This window comes from Artemia sp. Qi Xiang Cuo, chromosome 17 (genome assembly GCF_049724085.1).
Source record: "Artemia sp. Qi Xiang Cuo chromosome 17, ASM4972408v1, whole genome shotgun sequence".
NCBI classification, from domain to species: domain Eukaryota; kingdom Metazoa; phylum Arthropoda; class Branchiopoda; order Anostraca; family Artemiidae; genus Artemia; species Artemia sp. Qi Xiang Cuo.
The window spans coordinates 52,833,510-52,848,478 of record NC_142810.1 but is presented as its reverse complement, the minus strand read 5'-3'; the positions used below and the strand labels follow the sequence as shown (position 1 = coordinate 52,848,478).

General features: G+C 33.2%; 1 pseudogene; it reads left to right on the top strand.

Moving 5' to 3' along the window:
- The window catches only part of LOC148942328 (U4/U6 small nuclear ribonucleoprotein Prp31-like), a 67,118-nt pseudogene that overhangs the window by 19,730 nt on the left and 32,419 nt on the right, over positions 1-14,969 (top strand).

Genomic DNA, 14,969 nt, shown 5'->3' with positions numbered 1-14,969 from the left:
TTATTCACCTTCTAAATTTGATAATCTTTGGTTTTAGACTTCGAAATTTGAATTAAAATCTGTTTTTTTTTTTTTGAAATCTAGAACAATATTTACAGCTGAATATAATAATTTCAGAGTGGCAGAATGGCAGCGATGCCAGGCTCAAAATAACCTTGTGAAACCTGCACAAGATCCGGGTCTAACATGGTATAGCCATGCGTTCAGATCCGACATCTGACAAAATTTTAATTTTTTGTAGCGGCGTAGAGGGTTTGACCTTAGCTTGGCAATACGTGACCCAAAGATCGAATCTTGCTGTAACAAAACACTGCAGGGCCGATGCGGGGACCTTAGTAGTCAAAAAGCATCGTTAATCCGATTACTTACTTACTGAATATAATATATATGTTTTGTTTTCTTCTTCCCAGCAGTCATTTAAACTCTACATCAGGATGATTTCTAACTGGCATCAATCTAAGCTCTGACTGCAATGCTTCAATTTGATCGTGATAGCGCCCGCACCTCGAAAATGCTGTGCTTGTTTGGGGCCTGTTCATTCAGAAAACGAGCTACTTATATGGCGAAATAGAAGCTATTCAGAAAAGAGCAGCATCAACCCTAATTGGAGGTAAAGAAGTAGATTATGCCTTAACAATGGAAAACCTGAGGCTTGAATCATTACAAGATAGACGTGACCACTTAATAATATTTTGGGAAAACGTTGCTTGGCACATCTTAGCAGCATCAAATCTTACTAAAAGAGGCTGCTGTGACGGTCCAAACCAGGTCAAATTTGAAATTCAAGACAGTGAAGATGCTGAAAGATGCTGCAGTGAAAGTCCAAACCTGGTCAAATTTGAAATTCAAGAAAATGAAGATCCTGAAAGATGCTGCAGTGAAGGTCCAAACCAGGTCAAATTTGAAATTCAAGACAGTGAAGATGCTAAAAGATGCTGCAGTGCAGGTCCAAACCAGGTCAGAGAAAAAAATTTCAGAGCCTCAAGAGAAAAAAATTGCCAGTTGACAATGGTTCAGGAATGGTAGCTATTATTGCCGTTCATATTAAGTTTAACATCTTGTAAAGAAACGACATATATGGTGATTTAAAAAAAATATCCTGAAATCCATTAAAATGCAGTCAGACCGCCAATAAAATCAGATCATTGTTAATATTATGTTCGAAAACCGTGTACTTTAAATTATAGTCTCCCACCTGGAAGAACAAGGGGCTATTTAAGGGATCGCTTTAAAGGGATTTGCTGCATTTATTGACTTTTGTAATTAACAAAAACAATATTTAACGAAATCATTTTTTACGAAAAGCTGCATTTTTGTGTACAAAATACATTTGCATTTGGGTTTGCTCCATCCTCTAATTGATATCTAGTCAGCTCCGCTTGATTCCTAGCCACAGTGTAGGATAAGACTGTTCTATTCTCCAAATTTAAGCCATCTATAGTGGTACCTTTTGAAACTAGTAGTTGACAAATCTCTAAATTGCCTTTCCTAGCACCACAATGTAAGACCTTTTAGTTGGCCCATTATGTTTATTATTATGTTTATGAGTGGGTTCGCCCCCTCATTAATACCTCGCTCTTTACGCTAAAGTTTGAATTTTGTTCCAATTCTTCAAAAATAACCCCTGAAACACCCCGGCCTTTTAATTATAATAAATAGCTATTTGTAAATTAATAAAAAACACTTTAGCGTAAAAAAACACTCTTACCGCTAATTTATCTATTTATTAATATATTTGTATAGTGATAACCATGATATATAAAAAGTTAAAAGTTAAAAGTAAAGACTGGTGTAACCGACATAAAAAAAAGTGTGGCATTTGACAAGATATTGGGGGCTGTAAGTACATTGAAACCTGATTAAATAGTTTTCGAACTAAGAAATAAAGTTAATGTTTTAAGAACACATTTTAACTAGGAGTACAAGGCGAGTGACAGAACCGCTTTGGTCGAGATTGAAGGGTTGATTGAAGCACACGTTTAACCATTGATGGAATTGCTTGATCAAAATGATTGACCGTCTAGGGCTTCCTTTAGGAGGGAGATTGTAGGAAACTTTCTAAGAAGGAGGGTTAAGCATATTCTTTTAGGACACCGACATAGCTGTCATTATATAACATTTTTGAAGTGGCCATATGGCGAAGTTTGCCATGGAGTTTGTGAAGTGGAAATATTTGTTTATTTTTGATATTTATTTATTGTTGATATTTGTTTTTACATGTTATATTTTCTGATGTTTATTTATAAATGCAGTGAACATACGTATATTATATAAACGTTTCTGTTCTTTTTTTCTAAGCCGTAATTGTAAATCTAGTTTTTTTTAATTTATTATATTCATAAAATAAATTTTTAATATGTTTTTATGTACTTAGTATAGAATAGAATAGAATTTATTTACACAAAAGCCCAAAGGGCCATGGTCACAAAAACAAAGACACTTTCATACAAACGTAAATTGGCAATAAAGTATAATCTAGGCTAATGAACAATCACATTCATCCCTAATTTTCAAAAAACCTTTCTCTGTGTTCTATGCCCACCGTCAGGAACCTTCCGAATCTCTTTATGCCTCCCATATATTTCCTTGCTAATAAATTTATTGTCTCATCTCTCCCCCTAACCTCAACCTCAAACAATTCGTTTCTTAAATCTATTAATTCACTACATTTCCCCACAAAATGAACCAAATCTTCCTCTTTCCCGCACATGGGACAGAAGTAAGGACCAGAAGCTTGCCTAACCCCTCCCAGATACTTCCTTCTCTCACCTACTGGTAACCCATCTGACCTAACACAAATAACAAACTTTAGCTGCCTCTTTTGAAGCCCTGCCTTAAAATACAATTATTCTCCCCACTACTCCTTAGCCTTTGCATATAACTCCAGTGATCGGGTCTCATTCACTCGTGAATGTCACATCTGGATTTAATGGTCCCTTTACTTTTCTTTAACCTTACTAGCAACTTCTCATTCTTGTCATCCAATTCTTAGGCCACCATTCCATAGCTCTGAAAATCCACCATTATGACATATCATCTCTATTTCAAAGGGTCCCGTATCACTCTTTGTGATCCTCAGAGCTTCTAAATATTCTGTTTTTTTCATCCTTACTCTGGACGTACTCAGTATTTTCTCCCATAATCTTATATTCCCTACTAGCCTATCATTTCTTAAAGAAAATAAACCTAGATCTCCTTTCAATTCTGAAATACTCTTTGAAAAATGTAAACCTGACAGTCTCTTAAAATACTGAAGCTGAGTCACCTCCATCCTCTCAAGAGCTATGTATCCCCAAACTTCAGATCCATAATGCATAGCCGATACAATCTTTACCTGAAATATCTGCTCATGCATCTTCAAGTTCAGTATGTTCGCGAGATAGCTTCATACCCCTTTTTGGCAGTATGAGCCGTGGGTACTTAACCACTCCGCTGGGCAATCTTCAGTTTAGGATTCCCTCCTGCACGCGGGGTTGACTAGCGGCAGTTATATTTATAAGATTGGCGCCAGAAGGGAAAGAACCAGTCCTCTGAAGAACTTTCTGTTTTGGGTCATCGTCTCACAACTCACCTTAAGAACAACACTGTTCGCAAAGGAGTTAAATGTCGTCCAAAAGGCCTGTTCTGTCCTTAAGAAACTCAAAAAATCTTAGAGTCATTCATTTGCACCTAAAATTTTTGACGTATCTATGATCTCTTGCCTCAAAAATTTTGGGCTCTTTACACTTGTACCAAAGAAACTGAATTAGGTCTTTCATTTAGAAGGTAAATTATGGTACTACCTTGAACAGTATATGATAAAGTTTGTGCTTTTCATCTGTTTGCCTTAATCCATTTTCCCTCTTCTATTTTATTCTTTTTTCTTTAATTTATGACTAAGAAATATTGGCTTTTTTTTAGCTGCAATCAATAAATAGGTTCTTGACTTGTATTCACAGAGAGTAACTGACTTTGACTCACTCATTACAGCATAGCCTACTTCTTTGACTTAAGTAAAGGACCTTGGAACCTATATTGACAGAATAAAAATAATGCAGATCTTCAACAGTATATACCCCAAGACCCTCTAACGGTTTTGTCCATTACAGCTTCCACCACTCAAGGGTACGCCATTGTGATAACTATTTAAGCACTGTCGTTAATATAAAACTATGTCCCAGCTAAAACCTACCCCCCCCCCCAGCCTAGACTAACGGGCACCTATAGAGTCACTAGGATCAAAATATACGGTAGAACCTTGTTTTTTTTTCTTCCCCGATACACAATTAAGTAGCAATCCCCCCTCCCCCGTCTCCATTGATTGGCCTTCCGGGGTTGTCTGACGCGGGGGGGCCTGACACCGTCTGAATTTGACCCTATTTCTAGAAACTTCGTAGGTATATACGTAACCTTAAAAGTAGTACAGAACTATCGTAATTCCATAGTGTAGTTTTCTGACTACGCCCATCAGGAATACATTGAAACATAATATTATACCCACGATTTTTTTGAAAATTTAACTCTCCACCCCTACCTAAAAGAAGTTCTGGTGCAGTCCTTTTTTCTTTTCTTGGTTAGTCAATAAATCCTTAGAATCTTCTCTTTTGCAAAATATGGTACCATCCCTTTTCTCACCCAAAGAAATAGTTTTCAAATTATATCATAATTTTTTTTTTCAAGTTTCTAATAGAAAAATCATCCCCATCGCTTCTTATATGCCTAAAAGACCCTTGCGTAGAAAATCGGTGGATAACGAAAGTTGAAAAATCCAGCATTTGTATTATTTGTATTTTCTTATCCCGAATTATTCTATATCGTGTTACGTAAAGCCTTTACAAGTATGTATTGGTGCTTGAAAAACCGATGGTAAAAATACCGATGGTAAAAATCGATAAATCGACCGAATAGTCGATGGTAAAAAAGAAAATAAATAAGGAACACATTCATTTTCTTAGATGTATCATTTTCTTAGATATTCAGTATTTTTCTTTTCTTTTGTATACGTTTTTAAAGGTCTATTGGATTTCGGTTTTTTCAAAAATCTAGAAAATGAGATTTTGAAAATCTTCTAGAAAAGGCCTCAGGTACCGCTCCCCCCTTCTCCCCTCAGAGGTTGGACAGACAAGCATTGGGTATAGTAATAACGTCAGCTTTTTGTAAATATTGATGTGTCAAATAGTTTAGAAAAGATATAGTGGTTTACAAAAACAACTTTTATAACTTTTATAATTAATTTTATTTTTAATCCCTTATTTTTTGGACTTAATGTTTAAAATTGGACCTCTAAATGAGATGATCTAGGCGAACCAGACTCTCTGAAATTTTTGCGATGTTCAGGCTGATTCCTGAAGTTTAGGCTGTTTCATGCTGTTGATTCCTGAAGTTCAGACTGACTGTGAAATGTTTGCGATGTTCAGGCTGATCCCTGAAAGTTGCTATATTACTTTCTTTAAAATATTAAAAAAGTTTGATTGGAAAGTAACATATTACAACAAATACTAGTTAAACTTCATTCGAAAACAGATAGAATTGATGACGTTTTGTGCCAAAAAAAAAAAAAAAAAATTCATTTCGTCCTATGCCAGAAAACAAATTATTAAACTTTTGAAATAATATAAAAGTGATGACACTGTGTATGACGCAGTAGCGATTTTGGCCTCTCTTGTGCCCGGGACAAGATATTGATATGCTCCCCTCTCAGTCTCCCACAAAATTTTCAGGTCAAATTTTAACAAAAGTTGCATTTTTTAATGAAATTATTAAAAAAAATTTAATAATTAATTTGTTAGTTATTCTTTAATTTAGTGTTTAAATTTTTAATCCTTATCAATTATTTTATTTAATTATTTTAATTATTATTATCTATTTATTATTTTTTTATAAATTAATTAACAGTTGATTAAATATTTTCATTTATTAACTCTGCCCTCTGCTGTATTTCAAAAAAATGAAATTTCAAAAATTTCAGAATGATTATAACTGTTAGACTATTTATTTGAAATTTCGTGGCCCTAAAATTTCTGTGCCCAGGGCAAGTGTCACCTCCCTAAAACAGCCTTTGATATGACGACAGGAAAAATTAGTGACACCTTTTTCAGTTACATTTGTGTCGGTTGTGGGCCGTATTAGAAGGCGAAGACTAGTTATCAGCAGTACTTCTGAGATAACCGTCAAACAAATATAATCTAAAAACTAGTGAAAATATTGTTTTTGGTTGGAATCACTTGGAGCGACCCTTATAGTGAAACAATGATAATTCAAGCAATGGCACGAAAGATACTTTCTCCTATGGCCCAAGAAAAGTCACACATCTCGCTTGTCGCTGACAATTTAGAAGCAAGGAATCTCTTTGATGAAATGTTTGAACACCGTATTAATAGCCTCAGAGGTTGTATTTAATAATTTGTTAATTTTATTCATTTATTACTGCGCCCTCTGCTTATTCTAATAAAAATAATTTTTCAAAAAAATACAAAATGGTTAGAACTCTTTGACTATTTATCTGAAATTATGCGGTCCTAAAATTTCTGCACCCGGGACAAGTGCCCCCTCTGTCTCCTCCCTAAAAATGCATTTGGTATGGCAACAGGAAAAAATAGTGACACCTGTTTCAGTAGCAGAGGCTGTATGTGGCCCAGAGGAAAACATATAAAATGCCAAATTAGATTAAAAGTATACAACAGTTTAGCTTGTATGTTTAAAATAAAAACCTGTATATCCTCCCCCTCCCCTCGTAAAATGCTTGTGATTAATTAAAAATGCAAGCTTAATTACAAGTATATAACAGTTTAGCTTGTAGGTTTAAAATAAAAGCCTGTGTACCCTCCCTCTCCCCTCGTAAAATCCTTGTGTTTAATTACAAATTCTATCTTAATGTCTATGATATCTCATATTTTCTTGTAAGTTTAGAATAAAAATCTGTTTAACCTCCCACTCCCCTCCGAAAATTCGTTTGATTTATTAAAAAATCAAGCGTTGTTAAAAGTAAATAAAAGTTTAGCTATTATGTTTAAAATAAAAGCCTTACAAGTATATAACAGTTTAGCTAGTATGTTTAAAATAAAAATCTGTGTACCCACCCCCTCCCCTCGTAAAATGCTTGTTTTTAATTACAAAAGAAATCATAATTAAAATTATATAAAAGTTTAGCATTTATGTTTAAAATAAAATACTGTGTACCCACCCACTCACAACGTAAACTCCGTGTGAATAATTACTAGTTCTAGCTTTATTACAAGGATTCATCTGATGTTATTTTTGGTTTAAAATAAAAATCTCTTTCACCTATAACTACACACGGACCCTTCGTTGTAATTATTACCAAATCTAGCGTAGAATAAAGATTATAAATGTGTTTATATTGTGATTAAAATAAAATACTTTGTAACCTCCCTCTACCCTCTTACAATCCTTTTTATTAATTACCAGTGAAAGCTTAATTACAAGTATATAACAGTTTAGCTAGTATGTTTAAAATAAAAATCTGTGTACCCTACCCCACCCCACTTAAAATTAGTTTGATTAATTAAAAATTCAAGAATAATTAAAAGTATATAAAAGTTTAGCTAGTATGTTTAAAATAAAAATCTGTGTACCCTCCCCCTCCCCCTCCCCTCGTAAAATGCTTGTGATTAATTACAAATGCAAGCTTAATTACAAGTATATAACAGTTTAGCTAGTATGTTTAAAATAAAAGCCTGTGTACCCTCCCTCTCCCCTCGTAAAATGCTTTTGATTAATTACAAGTGCAAGCTTAATTACAAGTATATAACAGTTTAGCTATTATGTTTAAAATAAAAATCTGTGTACACTCCCCCACCCCTCTTAAAATGCTTGTGATTAATTACAAAATCAAGCTTAATTACAAGTATATAACAGTTTAGCTAGTATGTTTAAAATAAAAACCTGTGTACCCTCCCTCTCCCCTCGTAAAATGCTTTTGATTAATTACAAGTGCAAGCTTAATTACAAGTATATAACAGTTTAGCTTGTAGGTTTAAAATAAAAATCTGTGTACCCTCCCCCACCCCACTTAAAATGCATGTGATTAATTACAAATGCAAGCTTAATTACAAGTATATAACAGTTTAGCTAGTATGTTTAAAATAAAAATCTGTGTACCCTCCCTCTCCCCTCGTAAAATACTTTTGATTAATTACAAATGCAAGCTTAATTACAAGTATATAACAGTTTAGCTAGTATGTTTAAAATAAAAATCTGTGTACCCTCCCCTCCCCTCTTAAAATGCTTGTGATTAATTACAAATGCAAGCTTAATTACAAGTATATAACAGTTTATCTAGTATGATTAAAATAAAAGACTGTGTACCCTCCCCCTCCCCTCGTAAAATACTTTTGATTAATTACAAGTGCAAGCTTAATTACAAGTATATAACAGTTTAGCTAGTATGTTTAAAATAAAAATCTGTGTACCCTCCCACTCCCCTCATAAAAATCTTTTGATTAATTAAAATTTCAATCTTAATTAAAATTAAATAAAAGTTTAGCTATTATGTTTAAAATAAAAATCTGTGTACCCTCCCACTCCCCACGTAAAATGCTTGTGATTAATTACAAATGCAAGCTTAATTACAAGTATATAACAGTTTAGCTTGTATGTTTAAAATAAAAGCCTGTGTACCCTCCCTCTCCCCTCGTAAAATCCTTTTGATTAATTACAAATGCAAGCTTAATTACAAGTATATAACAGTTTAGCTAGTATGTTTAAAATAAAAATCTGTGTACCCTCCCCCGCCCCACGTAAAATGCTTGTGATTAATTACAAATGCAAGCTTAATTACAAGTATATAACAGTTTAGCTTGTGTGTTTAAAATAAAATCCTGTGTACCCTCCCTCTCCCCTCGTAAAATGCTTTTGATTAATTACAAGTGCAAGCTTAATTACAAGTATATAACAGTTTAGCTAGTATGTTTAGAATAAAAATCTGTGTACCCTCCCCCTCCCCACCTAAAATGCTTGTGATTAATTAAAAATGAAATCTTAATTACAAGTATATAACAGTTTAGCTTGTGGGTTTAAAATAAAAGCCTGTGTACCCTCCCACTCCCCTCGTAAAATGCTTTTGATTAATTACAAGTGCAAGCTTAATTAAAAGTATATAACAGTTTAGCTAGTATGTTTAAAATAAAAATCTGTGTACCCTCCCCCACCCCTCGTAAAAAGCTTTTGATTAATTACAAATTCAAGCATAATTAAAAGTATATAACAGTTTAGCTTGTAGGTTTAAAATAAAAGCCTGTGTACCCTCCCCCTCCCCTCGTAAAATGTTTGTGATTAATTACAAATGCAAGCTTAATTACAAGTATATAACAGTTTAGCTAGTATGTTTAAAATAAAAATCTGTGTACCCTCCCCCTCCCCCTCCCCTCGTAAAATGCTTGTGATTAATTACAAATGCAAGCTTAATTACAAGTATATAACAGTTTAGCTTGTAGGTTTAAAATAAAAGCCTGTGTACCCTCCCACTCCCCTCGTAAAATGCTTTTGATTAATTACAAGTGCAAGCTTAATTACAAGTATATAACAGTTTAGCTAGTATGTTTAAAATAAAAATCTGTGTACCCTCCCCCGCCCCACGTAAAATGCTTGTGATTAATTACAAATGCAAGCTTAATTACAAGTATATAACAGTTTAGCTTGTAGGTTTAAAATAAAAGCCTGTGTACCCTCCCCCTCCCCTCGTAAAATGCTTTTGATTAATTACAAGTGCAAGCTTAATTACAAGTATATAACAGTTTAGCTAGTATGTTTAAAATAAAAATCTGTGTACCCTCCCCCGCCCCGCGGAAAATGCGTGTGATTAATTACCAATGCAAGCTTAATTACAAGTATATAACAGTTTAGCTTGTATGTTTAAAATAAAAGCCTGTGTACCCTCCCACTCCCCTCGTAAAATGCTTTTGATTAATTACAAGTGCAAGCTTAATTACAAGTATATAACAGTTTAGCTAGTATGTTTAAAATAAAAATCTGTGTACCCGCCCTCTCCCCTCGTAAAATGCTTGTGATTAATTACAAATGCAAGCTTAGTTACAAGTATATAACAGTTTAGCTTGTAGGTTTAAAATAAAAGCCTGTGTACCCTCCCTCTCCCCTCGTAAAATGCTTTTGATTAATTACAAGTGCAAGCTTAATTACAAGTATATAACAGTTTAGCTAGTATGTTTAAAATAAAAATCTGTGTACCCTCCCCCTACCCACGGAAAAATCTTGTGATTAATTACAAATTCAAGCTTAATTAAAAGTAAATAAAATTTTATATTTTATGTGTAAAATAAAAGCCTGTGTAACCTCCCTCTCCCCTCGTAAAATGCTTTTGATTAATTACAAGTGCAAGCTTAATTACAAGTATATAACAGTTTAGCTAGTATGTTTAAAATAAAAATCTGTGTACCCACCCCCTCCCCTCCTAAAATTCTTTTGATTAAATAAAATTTCAAACTTAATTAAAATTATATAACAGTTTATCTAGTATGTTTAAAAAAAAAATCTGTGTACCCTCCCCCTCCCCACGTAAAATGCTTGTGATTAATTACAAATGCAAGCTTAATTACAAGTATATAACAGTTTAGCTTGTAGGTTTAAAATAAAAGCCTGTGTACCCTCCCACTCCCCTCGTAAAATGCTTTTGATTAATTACAAGTGCAAGCTTAATTACAAGTATATAACAGTTTAGCTAGTATGTTTAAAATAAAAATCTGTGTACCCTCCCCCTCCCCTCTTAAAATGCTTGTGATTAATTACAAATGCAAGCTTAATTACAAGTATATAACAGTTTAGCTAGTATGTTTAAAATAAAAATCTGTGTACCCTCCCCCTCCCCTCGTAAAATGCTTGTGATTAATTACAAATGCAAGCTTAATTACAAATATATAGCAGTTTAGCTTGTAGGTTTAAAATAAAAGCCTGTGTACCCTCCCTCTCCCCTCGTAAAATGCTTGTGATTAATTACAAGTGCAAGCTTAATTACAAGTATATAACAGTTTATCTTGTATGTTTAAAATAAAAATCTGTGTACCCTCCCCTCCCCTCGTAAAATGCTTGTGATTAATTACAAATGCAAGCTTAATTACAAGTATATAGCAGTTTAGCTTGTAGGTTTAAAATAAAAGCCTGTGTACCCTCCCTCTCCCCTCGTAAAATGCTTTTGATTAATTACAACTGCAAGCTTAATTACAAGTATATAACAGTTTAGCTAGTATGTTTAAAATAAAAATCTGTGTACCCTCCCCCTCCCCTCTTAAAAAGCTTGTGATTAATTAAAAATTCAAGCTTAATTAAAAATATATAACAGTTTAGCTAGTATGTTTAAAATAAAATACTGTGTACCCTCCCTCTCCCCTCGTAAAATGCTTTTGATTAATTACAAGTGCAAGCTTAATTACAAGTATATAACAGTTTAGCTAGTATGTTTAAAATAAAAATCTGTGTACCCTCCCCTCCCCTCGTAAAATGCTTGTGATTAATTACAAATGCAAGCTTAATTACAAGTATATAGCAGTTTAGCTAGTAGGTTTAAAATAAAATACTGTGTACCCTCCCTCTCCCCTCTTAAAATCCTTTTGATTAATTACAAGTGCAAGCTTAATTACAAGTATATAACAGTTTAGCTAGTATGTTTAAAATAAAAATCTGTGTACCCTCCCCTCCCCTCGTAAAATGCTTGTGATTAATTACAAATGCAAGCTTAATTACAAGTATATAACAGTTTAGCTAGTATGTTTAAAATAAAATCCTGTGTACCCTCCCGCTCCCCTCGTAAAATGCTTTTGATTAATTACAAATGCAAGCTTAATTACAAGTATATAACAGTTTAGCTAGTATGTTTAAAATAAAAATCTGTGTACCCTCCCCCTCCCCTCGTAAAATGCTTGTGATTAATTACAAATGCAAGCTTAATTACAAGTATAACAGTTTAGCTTGTATGTTTAAAATAAAACTCTGTGTACACACTCACTCCCCTCTGAAACATGTTGTTATTAATTAAAAATTCAATATTAAAAAAAAGTAGATAAAACTTTATCTTTTATGTTTAAAATAAAATACTGTGTAACCACCCCCACCCCACTTAAAATGCTTTTGATTAATTACAAGTGCAAGCTTAATTACAAGTATATAACAGTTTAGCTAGTATGTTTAAAATAAAAATCTGTGTACCCTCTCCCTCCCTCGTAAAATGCTTGTGATTAATTACAAATGCAAGCTTAATTACAAGTATATAACAGTTTAGCTTGTAGGTTTAAAATAAAAGCCTGTGTACCCTCCCCCTCCCCTCGTAAAATGCTTTTGATTAATTACAATTGCAAGCTTAATTACAAGTATATAACAGTTTAGCTAGTATGTTTATAATAAAAATCTGTGTACCCTCCCCCTCCCCTCGTAAAATGCTTGTGATTAATTAAAAATTCAAGCTTAATTACAAGTATATAAAAGTTTAGCTAGTATGTTTAAAATAAAAATCTGTGTACCCTCCCTCTCCCCTCGTAAAATACTTTTGATTAATTACAAGTGCAAGCTTAATTACAAGTATATAACAGTTTAGCTAGTATGTTTAAAATAAAAATCTGTGTACCCTCCCCCTCCCCTCCTAAAATGCTTGTGATTAATTACAAATGCAATCTTAATTACAATTATATAAAAGTTTAGCTTGTATGTTTAAAATAAAAGCCTGTGTACCCTCCCACTCCCCTCTTAAAATGCTTTTGATTAATTACAATTGCAAGCTTAATTACAATTATATAACAGTTTAGCTAGTATGTTTAAAATAAAAATCTGTGTACCCTCCCCCTCCCCTCGTAAAATGCTTGTGATTAATTACAAATGCAATCTTAATTACAAGTATATAACAGTTTAGCTTGTAGGTTTAAAATAAAAGCCTGTGTACCCTCCCGCTCCCCTCGTAAAATGCTTTTGATTAATTACAAGTGCAAGCTTAATTACAAGTATATAACAGTTTAGCTAGTATGTTTAAAATAAAAATCTGTGTACCCTCCCCCACCCCACGTAAAATGCTTGTGATTAATTACAAATGCAAGCTTAATTACAAATATATAACAGTTTAGCTTGTAGGTTTAAAATAAAAGCCTGTGTACCCTCCCTCTCCCCTCGTAAAATGCTTTTGATTAATTACAAGTGCAAGCTTAATTACAAGTATATAACAGTTTATCTTGTATGTTTAAAATAAAAATCTGTGTACCCGCCCCCTCCCCACTGAAAATGCTTGTGATTAATTAAAAATTCAAGCTTAATTACAAGTATATAACAGTTTAGCTTGTAGGTTTAAAATAAAAGCCTGTGTACCCTCCCACTCCCCTCGTAAAATGCTTTTGATTAATTACAAATGCAAGCTTAATTACAAGTATATAACAGTTTAGCTAGTATGTTTAAAATAAAAATCTGTGTACCCTCCCCCTCCCCACCTAAAATGCTTGTGATTAATTACAAATGCAAGCTTAATTAAAAGTATATAACAGGTTAGCTTTTAGGTTTAAAATAAAAGCCTGTGTACCCTCCCTCTCCCCTCGTAAAATGCTTTTGATTAATTACAAGTGCAAGGTTAATTACAAGTATATAACAGTTTAGCTAGTATGTTTAAAATAAAAATCTGTGTACCCGCCCCCACCCCTCCTAAAATGCTTTTGATTAATTAAAAAATCAAGCATAAATAAAAGTATATAACAGTTTAGCTAGTATGTTTAAAATAAAAATCTGTGTACCCTCCCCCTCCCCTCGTAAAATGCTTGTGATTAATTACAAATGCAAGCTTAATTACAAGTATATAGCAGTTTAGCTTGTAGGTTTAAAATAAAAGCCTGTGTACCCTCCCTCTCCCCTCGTAAAATGCTTTTGATTAATTACAATTGCAAGCTTAATTACAAGTATATAACAGTTTAGCTAGTATGTTTAAAATAAAAATCTGTGTAACCACCCCCACCCCTCTTCAAATTCTTGTGATTAATTACGAATGCAAGCTTAATTACAAGTATATAACAGTTTAGCTAGTATGTTTAAAATAAAACTCTGTGTACCCGCCCCCTCCCCTCGTAAAATGCTTGTGATTAATTAAAAATGCAAGCTTAATTAAAAGTATATAACAGTTTAGCTTGTAGGTTTAAAATAAAAGCCTGTGTACCCTCCCTCTCCCCTCGTAAAATGCTTTTGATTAATTACAAGTGCAAGCTTAATTACAAGTATATAACAGTTTAGCTAGTATGTTTAAAATAAAAATCTGTGTACCCTCCCCTCCCCTCGTAAAATGCTTGTGATTAATTACAAATGCAAGCTTAATTACAAGTATATAGCAGTTTAGCTTGTAGGTTTAAAATAAAAGCCTGTGTACCCTCCCTCTCCCCTCGTAAAATGCTTTTGATTAATTACAATTGCAAGCTTAATTACAAGTATATAACAGTTTAGCTAGTATGTTTAAAATAAAAATCTGTGTACCCTCCCCCACCCCTCGAAAAATGCGTGTGATTAATTACAAATGCAAGCTTAATTACAAATATATAACAGTTTAGCTTGTAGGTTTAAAATAAAAGCCTGTGTACCCTCCCTCTCCCCTCGTAAAATGCTTTTGATTAATTACAAGTGCAAGCTTAATTACAAGTATATAACAGTTTAGCTAGTATGTTTAAAATAAAAATCTGTGTACCCGCCCCCACCCCACGGAAAATGCTTGTGATTAATTAAAAATGCAAGCATAATTACAAGTATATAACAGTTTAGCTTGTAGGTTTAAAATAAAAGCCTGTGTACCCACCCACTCCCCTCGTAAAATGCTTTTGATTAATTACAAGTGCAAGCTTAATTACAAGTATATAACAGTTTAGCTAGTATGTTTAAAATAAAAATCTGTGTACCCTCCCCCTCCCCTCGTAAAATGCTTGTGATTAATTAAAAAAGCAAGCATAATTAAAAGTATATAAAAGTTTATCTTGTAGGTTTAAAATAAAAGCCTGTGTAACATCCCA